This window comes from Chiloscyllium plagiosum, chromosome 41 (assembly GCF_004010195.1).
Source record: "Chiloscyllium plagiosum isolate BGI_BamShark_2017 chromosome 41, ASM401019v2, whole genome shotgun sequence".
Taxonomy (NCBI): Eukaryota; Metazoa; Chordata; class Chondrichthyes; order Orectolobiformes; family Hemiscylliidae; genus Chiloscyllium; species Chiloscyllium plagiosum.
Genome location: NC_057750.1, coordinates 8,342,942 through 8,361,681, shown reverse-complemented (window position 1 = coordinate 8,361,681; position 18,740 = coordinate 8,342,942). Strand labels below are relative to the sequence as shown.

General features: G+C 42.6%; 1 protein-coding gene across 4 annotated transcripts in view; it reads right to left on the bottom strand.

Moving 5' to 3' along the window:
- The window catches only part of LOC122542817 (neuronal PAS domain-containing protein 3-like), a 433,604-nt gene that overhangs the window by 413,992 nt on the left and 872 nt on the right, over positions 1 to 18,740 (bottom strand). The gene's annotated exons all lie outside the window — the stretch shown is intronic.

Genomic DNA, 18,740 nt, shown 5'->3' with positions numbered 1-18,740 from the left:
ACCTTAAGCCTATGTCCTCTAGTTCCCCCACCCCAGGGAAAACACCTTGTCTATTTACCCTATCCATGCCCCTCATGATTTTATAAACCTCTATAAGGTCACCCCTCATCCAATACTCCAGGGAAAACAGCCCCAGCCTATTCAACCTCTCCCTATAGCTCAAATCTTCTAACCCTGGCAACATCCCTATAAATCTTTTCTGAACCCTTTCAAGTTTCACAACATCCTTCCGAAAGGAAGGAGACCAGAATTGCATGCAATATTCCAAAAGTGGCCTAACCAATGTCCTGGACAGCCACAGCACAATCTCCCGTACTCAATGCTCTGACCAATAAAGGAAAGCATACCAAACGCCTTCTTCAGTATCCTATCTATCTGTGACTCTACTTTCAAGGAGCTACAGACCTGCAATCCAAGGTCTCTTTGTTCAGCAACACTCCCTAGGACTTTACCATTGAGTGTACAAGTCCTGCTAAGATTTGCTTTCCCAAAATGCAGCACCTCGCATTAATCTAAATTAAACTCCATCTGCTACTCCTCAACCCATTGGCTCGTTTGTGTACTGTCAAATCTTAATAACCAAGACTAAGTTGAAAGACAACAGAATTTAGGGTTTTGGATGGCATACAAATTGAACAATAGACAGCTAAAATGAGTTGCAGGCTGGAATTTGATCAGGGTTATGAATAATTTGCAATGTAGTGTTGTAAGGGATTCGTGCAACTGAAGCTTTCAAAAAGGAATTGGATGAACATGGAAATGAAATATTTGCAAAATTGAGGCGTTTCAATGATTTATAGAGGGAATATGGACAACCAAGTGACTGTGATTCGGGCGTACGATGATTGAAACCTCTCTCAGCCAGGATCAAGTTCAAACACCAACACGTCCCACAGATCAACGGAGAGTCTACCTTGAGATCTTTCTAGGTTGGAGTGGATACCCAAAAGAAATTTGCGGGTCTCCTCTACATTAGAGGGACAAAACAAACTGGCTGACGACTTTGCAGAACACTTCTCCTCTGTCTGTAGGACTTCCCAGTTCCTTGCCATCTCAATAAAGCACCTTGCCCTCATGCTAACATTTCTGACCTGAGCCTGCTGTATTGTCCCAACAAAGTTCAATGCACTCTGGAGGAACACCTTCGATTCAGACACTTCACAGCATCTCAGGCTCCAAACTTCCCGCTGACCTATCACCATCACCTCCTACCTTCGCCAACCTATCACCCCTACATTTCCCCTAGCACCTCCCGCTATTTATCTCTCAGCCCCCTTCCCCTCCCCCACCCCGGTCCGCAAGGGTTATGCCTTAAATGTTGACTCTCTTGCTCCTCGGACACAGCCTGACCTACTGTGCTTTTTCCAGCACCATGTTTTTTCGACTCGATTCAAGTTCCACAATTTCAGAGCCTGACCTTTTACCTCTGATTTTACTACCCCTCCTCCCCAGGCTGTCTCTTGTTTGTATCTTGTTGGCTTTGCTATCAGCAGAGTGGACCCAATTCTCACTTTCACACATTTATTTACTCCTATTTTACATCTCCATTACTCCTTTACCACTGCTATTAATCCTTTTGTCTTCTGCTCTGGGAACCCTCATCCTCTGCTCTACTTGCTCATTCTCCCCCTCTGTCCACAGCATAAAGACCACCATGCTCCAGTTCCTAGGAAGACTCAAACTAGGTGGCACAGTGGCTCAATGGCTAGCACTGCTGCCTCACAGTGCCAGGGACTTGGGTTCGATTCCAACCTCGGGCGACTGTCAGTGTTGAGTCTGCGCGTTCCCCCTGTGTCTGCGTGGGTTTCCTTCCACAATCCAAAGATGTGCAGGTTAGAGTGAACTGACTATGCTAAATTGCTCATAGTGTTCAGAGATGTGTAGGTTAGGTGCATTAGTCAGGGGTAAATAGAGGATAATAGGGTAGAGGAATGGGTCTGGGTGGGTTACTCTTTGAAGGGTCGATGTGGACTTGATGGGCCGCAGGGCCTGTTTCCACACTGTAAGGATTCTATGGAGTTGAAACATTAACACTGCTACCTCTCCACAGATGCTGCCAATTTCTCCAGCACTCTCTGCTTTCATTAAAGGCAAAATACTTTGGACGCTGGAGATCTGAAACAAACATCGAGAATGCTGGACAAATTCAGGAGGTCTGGCAACATCTGTGGGGAGAGAAATAAAGTTAATGTGTCAAGTCTAGTATGTCTGCTCAGTTGTACTGGACTTGAAACGTTAACTCTATTTCCCATTCACCACAAATGCTGCCAGACCTGCATAGTTTCTCCACCATTCTCAGCTTATTTTAGACCTCCAGTCTTTCAACCAAAATAAATTATTTGGGGCATCTTTCTGTTAAGCTAAATGGAGTCCCTCCGCCCTTTTCAATTATTTGACCTCATGCCCGAGGGAGCATCGCCCAAGTCACTATCAGATTGTACAAAAATTCAGGAACAGAGCGCGATTCGAGTGCCACTTGCTTCTGAAATGATGCAAGTTTGCCACAACAAAGCAGCTGTGTGTTCAGTTTTCAATTGTGGGACAGAAAATCCTGGGAGCTGCAGGCTGGTTCCATCTGATTGGGAACAGCAGATTAAATTTTATTGCAAGATCTAATTACTGAGAGACAGCGCTTAGAGTCGAAGCACACAAACTGATTGATTTGGAGTTTGTGCAAGTGGCAGAGGTCGTGGATCCCTCTGGTTTAAATCAACCCTTTGCCCTCCTGAATTTGCTTTCCAGTTTCAGTCATCAAACTGCCAACAAGATTCAAAGCTAAATCGTTTAAGCCTCCTGGTATCGGCTTGACTTGGTAACAAGACCCTCATTTTTGATTGAGAAGGCTATGGATTTGAGCCCCACTTCAGGACTGGAATGTATAATCCAGGCCCACACTCCCAACGCAGTACACAGAGGGTGCCACAGTGCCAGCAAACCACATCGTTTGGAAAAGATGTAAATTTCAAGTTCCAGTCAACCTTCACAGTTAGACATCAAAGACCCCAAGGCATAATTAAAACATTCTACTCTCAACCAATGTACCCAAGTAGGATGGTAACTGCTCACTTAATTCAACCGCAAAATCTCACTGTGTACAAATTGGTTAGCCCAAATTGTGAAGAAAAGGAATTACAGAGAAGGCCACAAAAAAAAGCTGTGAACACATCCATTTGCTCTTTAAACATAAACACTTTATTTCAGTCACTTAAGATTTAACTTAACAGTTTTGAGAAAACATTCCATCTGCCAGAAAGATTTGCATTAATGAAGACGTACCAAAGTCCTTTACATCCAATTAAGGAGTTTCTAAGCTGTGGCCAGTATTATAATATAAGAAGATGGGAGACAATTTGCACACGGTAAGCTCCCACCAAATACCAAAATGATAAATGACTAGAACATTGGATTTGGGATGCCGATTCGGGAGAAGATGGTGCCCAAGAGATCTAGAACTTCCATTCACTTCTTCAAAATAGCAACATCTGGTTTAACGTCTAATGGAAGACATCAGCCCAGCCGGCAGTGCAGCACTCCCTCTATACTGAAACCAGGAGTGTCCGCCTGGGTTTTAGACACTGAGGAATATATATGTGGAATAGAGTTCTCGCCTATCACCTTCAATTCAGCAAGATCACTCCCTTCTTCACCAGCTGAATTATCAAATTTCCTCTCTCAAGTGACTGATAATTTATCCCCAGATGATTTGTTTCTTTAGTCATGTTAGTTAAGGAATGAAAATTGGCCAGGATTCCCTCCACCCAGGAAATGTTCTTCAATATAATCCACGGGAGTCTTCAAATCCACTGTCACCACAATTCTATCCTCAAAGGCTTGGTTTTAATTTATAACCCATGCCCGTTTATCCTCAGCTTGCCTTTATTGATCGGAGCATTGAGTATAGGAGTTGAGACGTCATGTTGCTGCTGTACAGGACATCGGTTAGGCCATTTTTGGAATACAGTGTTCAGTTCTGGTCTCCCTGCTTTCAGATGGATGTTGTGAAACTTGAAAGGGTTCAGAAAAGATTTATGAGGATGTTGCCAGGGTTGAAGGGTTTGAGCAATATGGAGAGGCTGAATAGGCTGGGGCTATTTTCCCTGGAGTTTTGGAGACTGAGAGGTGACCTTATAGAGGTTTTTAAGATCATGAGGGGCATGGATAGGTGAATAGACAAGATCTTTTCTTCAGGGTAGGGGAATCTAAAACTCGTGGGCATTGGCTTAAAGTGAGAGGGGAAAGATTTAAAAGGAACCTGAGGGGCAACATTTTCATGCAGAGGGTGGTGTGTGCATGGAATGAGCTGCCAGAGGATGTGTGGAGGCAGGTACAATTACAACATTTGAAAGGCATCTGGATGTGTACATAAAAAGGAAGAGTTTAGAGGGATATGGGCCAAATACTGGATAATGGGACTAGATTAATTTCGGATATCTGGTCAGCATGGACAAGTTGGACCGAAGGGTCTATTTCCATGCTGTACATCTCAATGACTCTAACTTCCTAAGAGTGGAGATAGGTAGGTGAGAGAGTTTTCTCTATTTCTCTTAATATGTTAAAAAAATCTATCAACTCATCCTTTAACCTAAATTCCAGGCAATGCACCTCTGCTTTGTGAAATCTCCCCTTCATAACCTAACCCTCAGAGTTTATATCATCCTGTGAAATCTACAACTCTCTCCCTCCAATGACTAGAATGTGAAACTCCATAATTATTAGTTGGCAATAGATGAGTGTAAATGCTGCAAGATTAACATCCTTGCAATGACTGACTGTAAAACTAAAAGGGCTGTGGTTGACTGAATGTATCTCCACAGCAAAGTATTGACTTAAGTCATCGAGAGTCCCAGGCTTGGCAAGGATTTACATATAAATGGATTTTCTGTAATTATTTCGTAATTCTGCTAAAGTCCTTATTGAATTTCATCTGATTTCTTGTGTACATTGCCCAGAAACTGTCCATCTCTTACTCATAATCTGTTTTAAAGGGGAAAGACACGTCCTTGCCTTCAGGAATAAGCAAATTACAACCAGGGATTTTTTTTGAGGGGGAAATAGATGATTGCAAATCTTGGGACAGGTTTGAGGGCCAAGGTTCCTGGCAAGGACAAGCTCTAAAGAAAGGAATAATCAGGCACTTCAGGGAGTGTGGCATCACACGTCAAGCTATGAAGCTCGAGGGACAAAGGGGCGCCCATTCATTGAGTCATAGAGATGTACAGCACGGAAGCAGATCCTTCGGTCCAACTTGTCCATGCCAACCAGTTATCCTAACCAAATCTAGTCCCATTTTCCAGCATTTGGCCGATATCCCTCCAAACCCTTCCTATTCATATACCCATCCAGATTCCTTTTAAATGCTGTAATTGTACCAGCCTCCACCACTTCCTCTGGCAGCTCATTCCATACACGTAACACCCTCTCTGTGAAACAGTTGCCTTTTAGGCCCCTTTTAAATTTTTCCCCTTTCACCTTAAACCTATGCCCTCTGGTTCTGGACTCCCCCATCCCAGGGAAAAGACCTTGTCTGTTTACCCTATCCATGACCCTCATGATTTTATAAACCTCTACAAGGTCACCCGTCAGCCCCAACGTTCCAGAGAAAACAGCCCCAGTGTATTCAACCTCTCCCTACAGCTCCAGCCCTGGCAACATCCTTGTAAATCTTTTCTGAACCCTTTCAAGTTTCACAACATCCTTCCTGGAGGAGGGAGACCAGAATTGCACACAATATTCAAAAAGCCGAACCATTGTCCTGTATAGCCACAACAGGACCTTCCAACCCCTATACGCAATGCTCTGACCAATAAAGGAAAGCATATCTCGGAGAGAGTGTAGAATGTTCTCAAAGGGGAGTGGGATTAGAAGGAGGTCGTTGTACACATTTGAACAATGACATAGGAAGGGAAAAAGATGAGATTCTGAAGGGAGAATATAGGGAAGTTAGGCAGGAATTTAAAAAGGAGGTCCTTGAGGATAGTAATATCTGGGTTACTCCCAATGCTTCGAGCTGGTGAGGGTAGGAATAGGAGGATAAAGCAGATAAATGCGTGGCTGAGGAGCTGGTTCACGGGAGAAGGGTTCACATTTTTGGATCATTGAAATCTCTGCTGGGGTAGAAATGACCTGTACAAGGAGGACGGATTGCACCTGAATTGGAAGGGGACTAACATGCTGGCAGGAAGATTTGCTAGAGCTGCTTGGGAGGATTTAAACTATTAAGGTAGGGGGTGGGACCCAGGGAAAGAGTGAGGAAAGAGATCTGTCTGAGACTGGTACAGTTGGGAGAAGAAGCGAGTCACAAACAGTCAGGAACAAAGCAGAGAACAAGATAAATTAAACTGGATTTATTTCAATGTAAGAGGCCTAACAGGAAAGGCTGATGAACACAGCATGGTTCGGAACATGGGACTGGGGTATCATAGCAATTGCAGAGATGTGGCTCAGGGATGGACAGGACTGGCGGCTAAATGTTCCAGGATACAAATGCTATAGGAAGGATAGAAAGGGGGGGAGCCAAGTGAGGAGGGGGAGTAGCGTTTTTATCAAGGGATAACATTACGGCTGTACTTAAGGAGGATATTTCTTGGAATATGTCCAGGGAAGTTATTTAGGTGGAATTGAAGTAAAAAAGGGATGAGTACCTTATTGGGATCGTACTATAGACGCCCTAATAGTCATGGAAAACAAAATTCAGTCCCTTAGAGCACTGCAATTAACTCAAAGCTGAATAAGGAGGGAGCTGGGGAGCCTCACGGCTTCTTGCTTAAGGGTGAACGCCAGTTAGCACCATGAGAACAGAAATGCAGGAAGGAGAGCCAATAGAAACCATGATCAGAAATTTTAAGGGAGATGCCAACGGAGCGAGATCACACATTATAAGGTGAAAGGATTGTGCATTGGACTAGACAGCCTTTCCTTTTTAAATTTGTTCATAGGATGTTGGCATCGCTGGCATTTATTACCGTACCCCCTAATTGCCCAGAAAGCAGTTAAGAGTCAATCCCATTACTGTGGATCTGAAGTCACACGTGGCCCAGACCAGGTAATGGGCATCAGTGAATGAGATGGTTTTTTTAAAAACTATAAATCAATGGTGATTATGTGGTCAGATTAGCTTAAATTCTAGATTCTAATCAAGAAAGCACCACATGGGTAGTAAAGCACTCGGACCACAAGAGACCATGCTGAGCTTTGGCGAGGTGCTACATAAATGCAAGTCTTTTCTGACTACTTTTCCCCTCTGTTGTGGAATGGAGACTAGGTACAAGGTGTTGGGATTGCAACAGTTTGGAGGGAAAGCAGTGACTTCAAATTGCTTTGAGATGCCAGACTGTGAAAGCAATTTACACAACAAAAGGAGACCATTCGGTCCATCTTTTCTGCTCTAAATGAGAGACATACTACCCACACAGTGACACATAAATAAAAATTCTCAGGTTGTGAAAGATGCAATAGAAAACACAAGTCGTGTCAGATTTGTAGCTCAGCTTGAGATGAATTCAAAGAGAAAGGGAGAGCATATCATTTTAACCCGGTAAGAGAGAGATTGAAAGAAAGTGTGACATATAAAGGGTGCGCACAAGCAAAAAGAGTGTGCAAGGAGAACATGAGAAAGCAAGAACCTGCAACTCAAAGTCCACAAGATAGATTGAAAGCAAGAGTAAGATACCTAGGGTGAGAAATATTGAAGATTAGAGAAAGTGAGGAAGAGATAAACCTAGAGATTGTCACACAAAGGTCAAAAGTCAAAAAGAGAGAACATGACAGAGACACAAGTAGTTGGAGCAGAGATGCAAACAAGCAGAAAGAGACAAAAGTACAGTGAAATTCACAGAGAGAAACTTTTACAAGAAACAGACAGCAAGAGCAACTGTTGCTTCATTCATTCAGAAAATAATATTACATTTCCAATCCTAACAAATTACTTAAAGACATTAAAAACATTTTACTTCAATGATTCATATTACAAATGTTGTTTATCGTCCATTTAACAACCTTACATTGACCAAAATAAAACCGTCTCCCATTCTGACAGATGTAAAAATGCTGGGATTTCATCCTCCTCCAAACTGTATTATAAATCCTACTTTTTCGAAAGCAAGTACAATTGAGGCAGATTACAGCTTAGAGACAAGACATCTCTATATATTCAGCATGTTATAGGATGTAAAATTTATGGACAAGTCATCTATTTTTCTCACCATGTGTTATTCAATTAATGTCTTTGCATATTTCTGAAACAGTGGGTCACAAGAAAGAGATTTTTGATCGTGATTACTGTCTAACATCCGGTTACTGCAGACAAATAAAATCAGATTGGGCTGGAATCAGAATTTAAAAGAATGAATATGTCATACAGTGTTTTGAGCTTGTCCCGCCATTGACAATCCTGGCTGATTATCAATCTCAAATCCACCTTCCTCTCCTATCCCCATATCCCTCAATTCCCTCCAAACCAAAAAAAAAATTCATCAGTTCTTGTCTGAAACATTCTGCATTCAACAGCTCTGCCACTACAACTCTCTCGGGTGGAGAATTCCAAAGGTTCACAAGCAAAGTGCAGAAATTTATCTTAACATCTCTTAAAGAGCTAGTCACTTACTCCAAGACTGTCATCCCTAATTCTAGACTTCCCATTGCAGCGATTAATTATGCTACACATAATACATAGAATCAGAATCCTGGAAGCAAGCCATTCAGCCCATCAAATCTACACTGACCCCTTGAACTGCATCCCAACCAGACCCACCCCATCCTTGTAACCCTGCATTTCCCTTGGATAATCCACCTAGCCTGCACATCCCTTGACAATATGGGACAATTTAGCATGGCCAATCCACCTAACCTGCACATCTTTGGACTGTGGGTGGAAACCAAAGTACCCGGAGGAAGTCCACGCAGACACGGAGAGAACATGCAAACTCCACGCAGACAGTCGCCCAAGGATGAAATCAAACCTGAGTCCCTGGCATTGTAAGGCAGCAGTGCTAACCACTGAGCCATCCCCTATATAGAAACACTTTTGTGTTTACTCACTGGATAAGATTTCTGTTTGGGGAACATTTTTCTAACCCCCATTGACAACCCAGAAGAATGCAACAAAGAAACATGACAGAACGGAAACAACAAAAGCTCCATTCCCAGGTGGTCTTGAACCACCAACCTCCTGGTTAACAGCCAAACACAATGACCAATTGGACCACAGAGACTGGCCAATTCTGTTGGCTTGAAGATCTTTGGTGGATTTATTTACAGTAAATTGGTGCAGGCAGTACAAAGTGATCTCTAGACACATCCTTTGCCTCGAAAGCTACAATGCAGAGCAATGGATGATATCCCATCTCACCAAGACGCTCCCTGTAGGTACAGCAAAACTTCTCAACTCTCACTCTCCAATTTCTCTCGGGGTTCAGTGGGAATACACCGTCTAAATTCACAACAAGCAGAGCAGTTTCCCTCCTTTAACAGCACCTACACAACATATGACTTGCATTGTTGAAATGATTGCAGCCAACAGGCACGTAAGAACGCTACTCTGCTCCAAGTCCCAGACCGTCCTACGTTGGGAATACACATCCAATCCTTCATCAGCACTGGGTCAAAATGCTGGAGAAAAACAAACACTGGGAAAAGTTCCATCCAGACAAACAAGATGGGCATGGGGGGCTGGGGCAGAATTTGGTCAAGGTGAGATGGTGAGGATCCTGTTGGCAGTCTGGATGGTGAGGGATGAGCCTGCTTTAATGGAAAGATGTTGGACAGCCATGACCAAATGGGAAAGCCAACCTACCCAGTGACACGAAGATGAGAGGCACATATCCACTGCCTCTCTCTCCCCTTCACTGGATTCTCACATCATACAGGAACCCCCACCACACTACCCCAACCACCAAACCCCCACCCTCCCTATCCAGTGCAAATATTCTTCCCGCCCTTTGGTCCCTCCCAATCAGACAGAAAGTGCCCATGATGATGCAGCACTTCCTCGCTGGGCAGGGGGGGGTGGGGGCATCATTCCACTGGCATTGTGGGTTACCATAAGGAGGGGGAGTGGGGTGTGGCCAGCAGGAGATTATGATGGGGCTGATGGCAAAGTTGACAACACAAATTTCACACAGTGACAACGGACAGGAGAAAAAGAAAAAGAATTGCGCTTCTTAAAAAATTAATCTTAAAAAAGCTCCTCCCACCACAAAGTGAAAATAGCAAAGAAACCTAAAAATGCCAACAGATAGCCTGAAGGAAACAGTGCATATTGGCTTCAGGTCTATCAAATATACTTTAATTGCAAGGAGAACTATAAAATTGCAACCTGTTTTCATTTTTTAAAAATGTAATATGCAATGATACGGTAATTTGAATATTGGTTCCAGGCGTGATTCCAACAGTCTGAAAGCAAAATTTAAATCATATCTTTTAGATTTACTCTGTCCCTCTACAAATACCCAAATCTTGTAATAAATCAGTCAAGTATTATCTTTGGAATCTATCAAATTATAGGAATACAGGAATCCATCAGAATTATAGGAACAGGATTAGGCCATTCAGCCTATTACATTATTGTAATAAAATATGACTTCATAATGAAACAATTATTAGGTGATTATGGAATGTGTCAGTGGGCAGCACGTTTGCTCCACAGAGTCTCAAAGTTATGGGTTCACTTCTGGGGTCCACATACAGACTCTCCAGTACAGTAGTTAAGGAGCCCCACACTGTCAGAAGTACTGCCTTTCAGATGGGATGTTAAACCAAGGAGTAAGTGTAACAATCCCAGAGCAGCAATTCAATGGTGAGCGGGAAAAGATAGGAAGCCCCTGTACCCATTTGTCCCACAATCATTGCCGCACAAAAAAAGAAAGTAAAAATCCATTTCTGTTATCATTGTGGGATCTTGCTGTGCATAAACTGGTGGCTGTGTTTCCTGCACTTCAAAAATAAAATCGCTGGCTGCAAGGTATTCCACGGTTGCACCTGCGCCACACAAATGCAAACATCTCTTTCCGTTTAGTTCATCAAGTCTGCATTGGTGGTTTTTTTTCCTAAAACGCAAACTAGGTAACAAGTAGGAAAAAAACAGAATGATAATTCGAGGAACAGGATCAGGCCCTTCAGCCCCCGACCCTGGTTCCACGCCGTGTCATGACAGCGTCTCGCAAATCACCCGAACACAATCCACTTAGTCATTTCTTTCTTCTCGCTCATTCCAGAAACACAAACAACATTTATTTTGTTGTTTTAATGTGGCAGCCTCTGGTTCTGTGCAATTCTCTAATGTCATCATTGGTCTGCAAAGAATTTGCTGGGTGATAAATCTGACAGCAGTCTTGTGGTACAAAGATAGTGAGAAGGTTGCTTTGGGAACCGAAAGCTGCTTTCAGAAGAGAGAGAGTTAAACCATCTCTTGGAATGATACAGCAGAGAAGAAAGCCACTCTGCCCATCAAATTCCTGTGCTAGCCCTTCTGCACAGCTACCCAACATTTCTTACAACCCTCTCCCCTTAAACTTTTGATTATTTTCCCACTGTAGCATTTATTTAATTTGCTTTTTTAACCAATTATTGTTGGATTTCTTGCTGTTTCAGTTTAATGATTTTACATCAAACGTCATTGCATTTTAAAAATATTCTCCTCAATTCATCTCCGGTTCTTTTGAAAAGTAATTTTAAATCTTTATCCTCTTGTTACTGAACCTCCTACTAGTTTCTCTCTATTTACTCTACTGGGAGGTGGCAATAACCTCTCCAGACTACTAATCTAGAGACACAGACAATGATGTGGGTTCAAACCCTGCCACAGCAAGAGATGAAATTTAAATTCAACTAATTTTCTTTCCCCTGAAAAACCGAGGAATTAAAAATGTTGGTCACCACTACTGAGGCTGTTATTACTTTATGACAACACCCTCTCATTCAATTTAAGCAAGGAAATCTGCTGTCCTTGCCTGGTCTGGCCTCCATGTGACTCCAGACCCACACAAGGTTGTTGACTCTTAACTGTCATCTGAAATGGCCCTAGCCAGCCACTCCTTTTGGGGCAATTAGGGATAGGCAACAAATGCCAGGATGCCAGGGATGCCCACAAAATCTGAGTAAGGGTCACTTGACCCAAAACATTAACTCTGATTTTTCTCCCCAGATGCTGCCAGATCTGCTGAGCTTTTCCAGCAATTTTTGTTCTCAAAGGTCACAAAATCCTTCATGATGTTGAAAAGCTCAACTGACTCTCTCCCCAGACATCAATGATCCAAGAAAAACCATCTCAACTTTCCCCCAATAATGTCACTCGTTATAATGCAGGAAATTTGTGCACAGTAATCTCCCACTAACAGCAATAGATTAGATTAGATTACTTACAGTGTGGAAACAGGCCATTCAGCCCAACAAGTCCACACCGACCCTCCGAAGAGCAACCCACCCAGACCCATTCCCCGACATTTACCCCTTCACCTAACACTACAAGCAATTTAACATGGCCAATTCACCTAACCTGCACATTTTTGGATTGTGGGAGGAAACCGGAGCACCAGGAGGAAACCCACACAGATACGGGGAGAATGTGCAAACTCCACACAGACAGTTGCCTGAGGCGGAAATTGAACCCAGGTCTGTGGCGCTGTGAGGCAGCAGTGCTAACCACTGTGCCACTTATCTGCAGGTAATCTCTTTTGGCGACGTTGGATAAGAGATGAATGTTGGCCAAGATATCAGGAACAGGGGGAGGTCATTCAGCCCCCCGACGTGTTCCACCAACCGCTAAGGTTATGGCAGCTTCAGCTCCACTTCCCCACCTGCACCCTACACCAATCGCCAATCAAAAACAAAACCTAACTCAATCTTGAATATGTTCAAGTACTCAGCCTCAAGTTCTCTGGGAGACAGAATTCCAATAATTAATATCACTCACAGGGAAAAAAAAATCCTCCTCATTGTGGTCTTAAATGGGAGACCATTTATTAGGAAATGGCACCTCCAACTGCCCTGTGACAGAAAAAACATTCTCCCCACATCCACCCTGTCAAGCCTCCTCAAAACCGCTTAAGTTTCAATAAGATCACTTCTTACATGCAAAGGAATGTGCTCATTGACATTCATGCTAAATCACATTGCCCTCTATCCATCTTCCTTTTGTCTGTTACATTCTTGATTGTCACTACAAATATCACCATTAGTAGGCACTTCTTATAAAGCTGCAGCATGCTTTAAGCACATCAACAAGGTTGTGTGTTTGTCAGGTTTCATTTCAGTCTTTCCTTTCTCCCACAGTCCGCAACCCCAAGCTTGGCTTCAAATAGCCATTATTTGCTTTGAACAGACGCAATTGTATTTCCTTCATAAACTATGGAGTCGCATCTAAGACGACAGAAACATGGCCAATCACCAACTCCATACCGTCAAACATGATTATAGCAATTATTTTATAAAATTGCTTTACAAACTCTCATTCACATCCAATTAACCCCATATGGACATAATGAAAGAAGGATTAGACCAAAAGAAATAGGAAAAGGAGTAAGCTATTCAGCCCCTCAAGCCTGCTCTGCCATTCAATAGGATCGTGGCTCATCCAACATTCCTCACACCCACTTTCTGGCCCTTCCCCTCTAACCCTTGACTCCCCTATTGATTGATCAAGAACCTCTCAGCCTCAAATATACACAAGGACTATGCTTCCACAGCTCTCTGGGGCAAGAACTTCCAAAGACTTACAACCCTCAGAGAAGAAATTCCTCCTCATCTCAGTCACCCCAATATCCTAAGACTATGCTTTCTGGTCCCAGACTCTCCCATGAGGGGAAACACCCTCTCAGCATTTACTCCATCAAGCCCCTTCAGAATCCTATATGTTTCACTGAGATCAAACCTCGATCATCCAAACTGCAGTGAGTCCCAACCTGTTTAGCCATTGTTCATAAGACAATCTCTTCATACCAGGAATCATCCCAGTGAACCTTCTAAGGACTGCCTCTAATGAACTTGAGTCACCATAGTCTTATCAGGCCATAGGGCTGCTCTCTCATTAGGGAGAGACAACTGATAGTGGTTTAACCTAGGAACCACCATACTTCAGGTGAGGGGAGAGGTCCTTCATGGCAACCTCAACTGATGTGGGAATTGAACCCACACTGTTAGCATCATACTGCTTCGCAAAACAAAAAACGTGAGGATGAGACAAGTTAATAGAATATCAGGTGCCTGCTTCTTTCGAGGGAAAAAAAGCCCAGCAAATCTCCAACTCTATCAAAAGCTTCAATACCACAAGAAAGAAATAGCTATATGAAAAATTGCACATTACAATGCCTTCCCTTTTCAGCCTTGCAACATCTGAACTCTGCAAAGTCATCTTCCCTTTTGCACAACTCCTGTAGCACTGTTCCATTTGTACACTGCAGATGCGTGTGCAACCCTCTCCTTCCTCTCAAGGTCATAGGCTCAAGTCCCACTCCAGAGGTCTGAATGCCACAATCAGTACCACATCCTGATACTGCACTGCCCAAGGTGCCACTTTTTGGATGAGACTTGAACAAGGAGCTGCCCACTCTCTCTAGCTTTAGGGGGAAAACAATCAAGCCAGGAAGTTCTATGTGGTGCCCTGACCAACCTTTAGATCAAATCCAACAGACTTTATCAGTTTTTTTGTGGGAGCTCGCTGTGGACAAATTGGATGCCAGTTTGCCACATTATGACCATACAAACTACAAAATGCTTTGAAATGATTAACACAAATTTAAGTGCCTTTTTTGTGTACCCCAAATAGTAAAGAGTTTGGATTTCCTAGCCCAAGCTCCCCAGGGCAAATACATCAATGGCCTACTCGCCATCTCACACCTCCACTTTCTCTACAAAGTGGCCTGAACTATGAATATCAGTGCCGCTCCAAGGTCTGGCGAGAGGAAATCTAGTCTGGCACAAAGTTAAATAGCAGTTTAACATACTATTTCTGTCCTTCCCCCCCTTCAGAATTTGCAGATTGCTTGGTCATTTTTTCCACCCACCCACCCACAACGTTTTAAAAACCTACTTGCCTCCAGCAGGATCTGCAAAGTGTTGGGTCAGTCCAGTGGTACTGCTGAAGGCTCGTGGAACCAAATCCAAAATAGGGAGAAACCTGCAGATGCTTCAGATATGATGTGCAGACACCAGTGTTGGACTGGGGTGAACAAAGTCAGAAGTCACACGTCACCAGGTTATAGCCCACTGGGTTTATTTAAAATCACAAGCTTTCGGAGTGAAGTCTTTACCTGAGGGAGGAGCAGCGCTTCGAAAGCTTGTGATTTTAAATAAACCCATTGGATTATAACATGCTGACTTGTGACTTCATGCTTCAGATACAAAGAGATTGGCAAAGCATGAACGGGACAGATCAGTCAGACGGAACAAACTCATAGGATTGAATGGCCTTTCCTCATTCCTGAATCTTGTAACCTCTCTGGCACACACAATGCACTGTAAATGTCTGGAATTCTTCCGGTTCTATCCTATTGTTTCAAGATTCACTCTCACTGGCTAGCAATTGGGCATTATCTTTCCGTCATTAAGGGGTTCCACATCAAAGTTGGCACTGCCGCTGGCTCATAATGCTCCTTCGAGTCTACATTGCATGTAAAATACTCTAGGGCTGTTGTGCTCTGGAATGCACTGCCTTTTAGGACAGTGGAAGCAGATTCCATAGGCACTTTCCAAAGGGAATCAGATAAAATACTTGCAAGGCAAACATTTGCAGAGCTGTAAGGGAAGGGATGGAGGAATTGAACTCAGCTTGAACAGCTCCTGCAAACACTAATTTGCATTTATGTGGAATCTTTAACACTTTAGAATGCTACTTCACAGGAAGGATATTAAACAAAATTTGACACTCAACCACAAAAGAACACATTAGGATAGCTGAAAGAGAGCTTGGTCAAAGAGGCAGGGTTTACAAAGCATCTTTAAAGCAGGTGGGAGGGTTTGGGGAAAAGATTTCAAGGTCTAGTCTCAGGAAATAACAGGTGAACCATGAAGATTAGGGCTGAGGGTAGAGCAGGATGCAGAAAGTGTTAATGGGCCAAATGGTTGTGCTGCCAAAACTGGAAATTCAATGCAAAAAGATGAAAGATTTCAAAGTTGCAGGTCCTGTTTGTTCACCTGAAACTGCATCTCGCCCCTATTTTCAGATGCTGGCTCATCCATTCACTCTAAGATATATTACCTCCCCTCCTTAAACTTTACCGCAGATGCACAAGTCAGGTTGAACAAATCAAAAAAATGACTCTCATCCATGCTGTTGAAGAAAGGTATGAAACAGAGAAGCAAAAAGCATGGGAATGCTATCAAGCTTTGGGAAAGGGGAGGGGAAAGGGAGACAGACAGACAGACAGACAGGCAGAGGCAGAGAGACATAGCATTTAACATCATCTCTTCGAACTGCCACAGAGCCCAAATATTAATCTCGACTTTCCTTCTTTCCCTTGGCCAAAGCTTTCTTCTCTTCAGCACCTTCTGCATTTCAATTCTGAATTCCTCCCATTCACAGTTTCATAAACCTCCTCCACACAGACTTGGAAGAGAGTGACACCTTACATAGCCAGCAGCAGAGAGCTCAGTCATAATAGCTGGCTGTCGCAGATGCTTTAAATCAAAATAAAAGTTTCTCAAGGAAAGTAAAATGAATGTAAAATAGAAACAGCAAAACTGCTTGACTTCACCATGAGATAATCTACAGATCTGAAATAAAAACATCCCATGCCCACACATACACAACACCGCGTTTGAGAGGCACAGTGAAACATGCAGATTAAAGAGAGAAATTGGCCATTCACTCAACTGCTTACAAGTGCCTGTTTGTCAATTCCTGGATTTGCAAAAAGGACCAAGATGGAACGACTCACTCCCCTCTGGCAACTGTCTCTCTCATGTGTGGATCTCTCTCTCTCTGCAGCTCCTGTAAGTGTGCAATACACCTACTGCACTTTCAACTGCAGCCTGTTTGCATGCTGGAGTCACAATCCAAGCGTACACTTACAAAAGACTCGGATACCGGAGAATGCCAGGACATTAAGATGATGATGACTAGGAGGGAGTGCCCAGCACCTCAGGTCAGTAACGCAAGGCCGAATCTCCCAAGTGACTGGCCTCTCCAGTATTTAGCAAGCAGCTTCAGAACCATTTGCTTCTTTTGTTTCTCCTGAAGCCAGGACTGAATCCAAACCCTTCATTATCTCCTGCTACACAGCTTTACACCTTGTGAAAGTTAACCTTCAAACAAATTTCATTTTTTGTTTTGGATAAATCTCATTTGAAATGAATTTAAATAAAGTTAACCAATTCCGAGACAGAGGGGGTTCCCTCTATCTTGTTTACACATCAATATTTACAGTGATGGTCGTTTAATTCACTCCAACCAAAACATATTAAATCTTTGAGATCAACATAGGCTCAATTTAAATGAAAACTCTTTTGTCAAAAAAGTTACATAGTTACTCATCTAATGTTTTTAAAAACTATGAAAATATTATGTTATAAAAAGAACTCCACTGGTGATTATCAACTTAGCCGCACCAACAGGCATCTATTTCAGATACATTACTAAACTAACTCCTCTGCTTTGATCTGGTCCAATTGTTCAATATTGCATTTCTCGGAAAGCAGCACGATCATGCAATGATTGTTGTAAATACAACACTTGGAAGCTAATAATTCCAGTTCAAAGCTCAAAGATCACACTTTTATCTGTGAACCCTTATGTGGTCAAGTATGCAACTATATACTCACTATTTAAATTAAGAAATTAATCCTCTTTCTTGCTTTTCACTGTACACCTTTCTCCTCACTGTCCTTTATTGTTTTACCTCCCTGTACGTCTATGATCTTCATTTGCTTTCTCTCTACTTTATCTCCCTTTAATTTTCTGCTCATCTATTTCTGCTATTTATTTGACCCCGATTTCCTCTCATCTGTCCTGATACATTCCAAATAAACTTGCGTGTAGCTGGAAGTATTTACTGTCCTCTTCAGCTTGTCTCCTTTCCTTTAATTAGTTATTGCTTTCTTATCATTTGATCATTGGTATCTCCCCCCTTTTCAATTCACAATATTTCACTTGACACATCCACCACTCTGTTTTTCCTCCCACTCAATCTTCAGTCTGTCTCTTGCCACACCAATTTTCCATTTTGGAAGAGGTTTAATCTAATTGAATCTGTTTTTCACCCGATATTTCCTTTGCCTCACTTTCCTTCTTATTTCCTTTTCCCCTTTCTCATTTTGTCTCCTTATCTCTACCTCTCCCAATCCTTTTTTCCACAGATTCTTTATCATTTCTCCAATTTTCAATCTTCATTCCATTCTCACTTTATTGCAATTATCCCTTTCCCATTTCCACACATTTTCCTTTCTGCACTTTGTTTTCCCCAGATTCACTTTCTTTTCTGTAGTTGAGCATTCACTCTTTCTCAGATTCTCTTTCCTCCAGTTTCTCATTCTATCCTTTTCCCTACTCTCTCATTTCCACTTTCCCCAAATTTCTTACACCCTCTTCTCCTAAATTTCTTTCTTCTCCAAGATTTTCATTTCCCTTCTCCCATTTTTCATGCATCTGGTCCCCAATTTCATATTCCCTCTTTCCCACTCTCTTATTCTCATTTCCTTCTTTCCTGTATTCCTCCTTTTACCCTCCTTTCATTTTCCCTTTCCTGAATTTCCCTCTCTCCAATTTCTCATTCCCGATTTCTCACTTTCAGTTTCCATTTTCTCATTTCTCC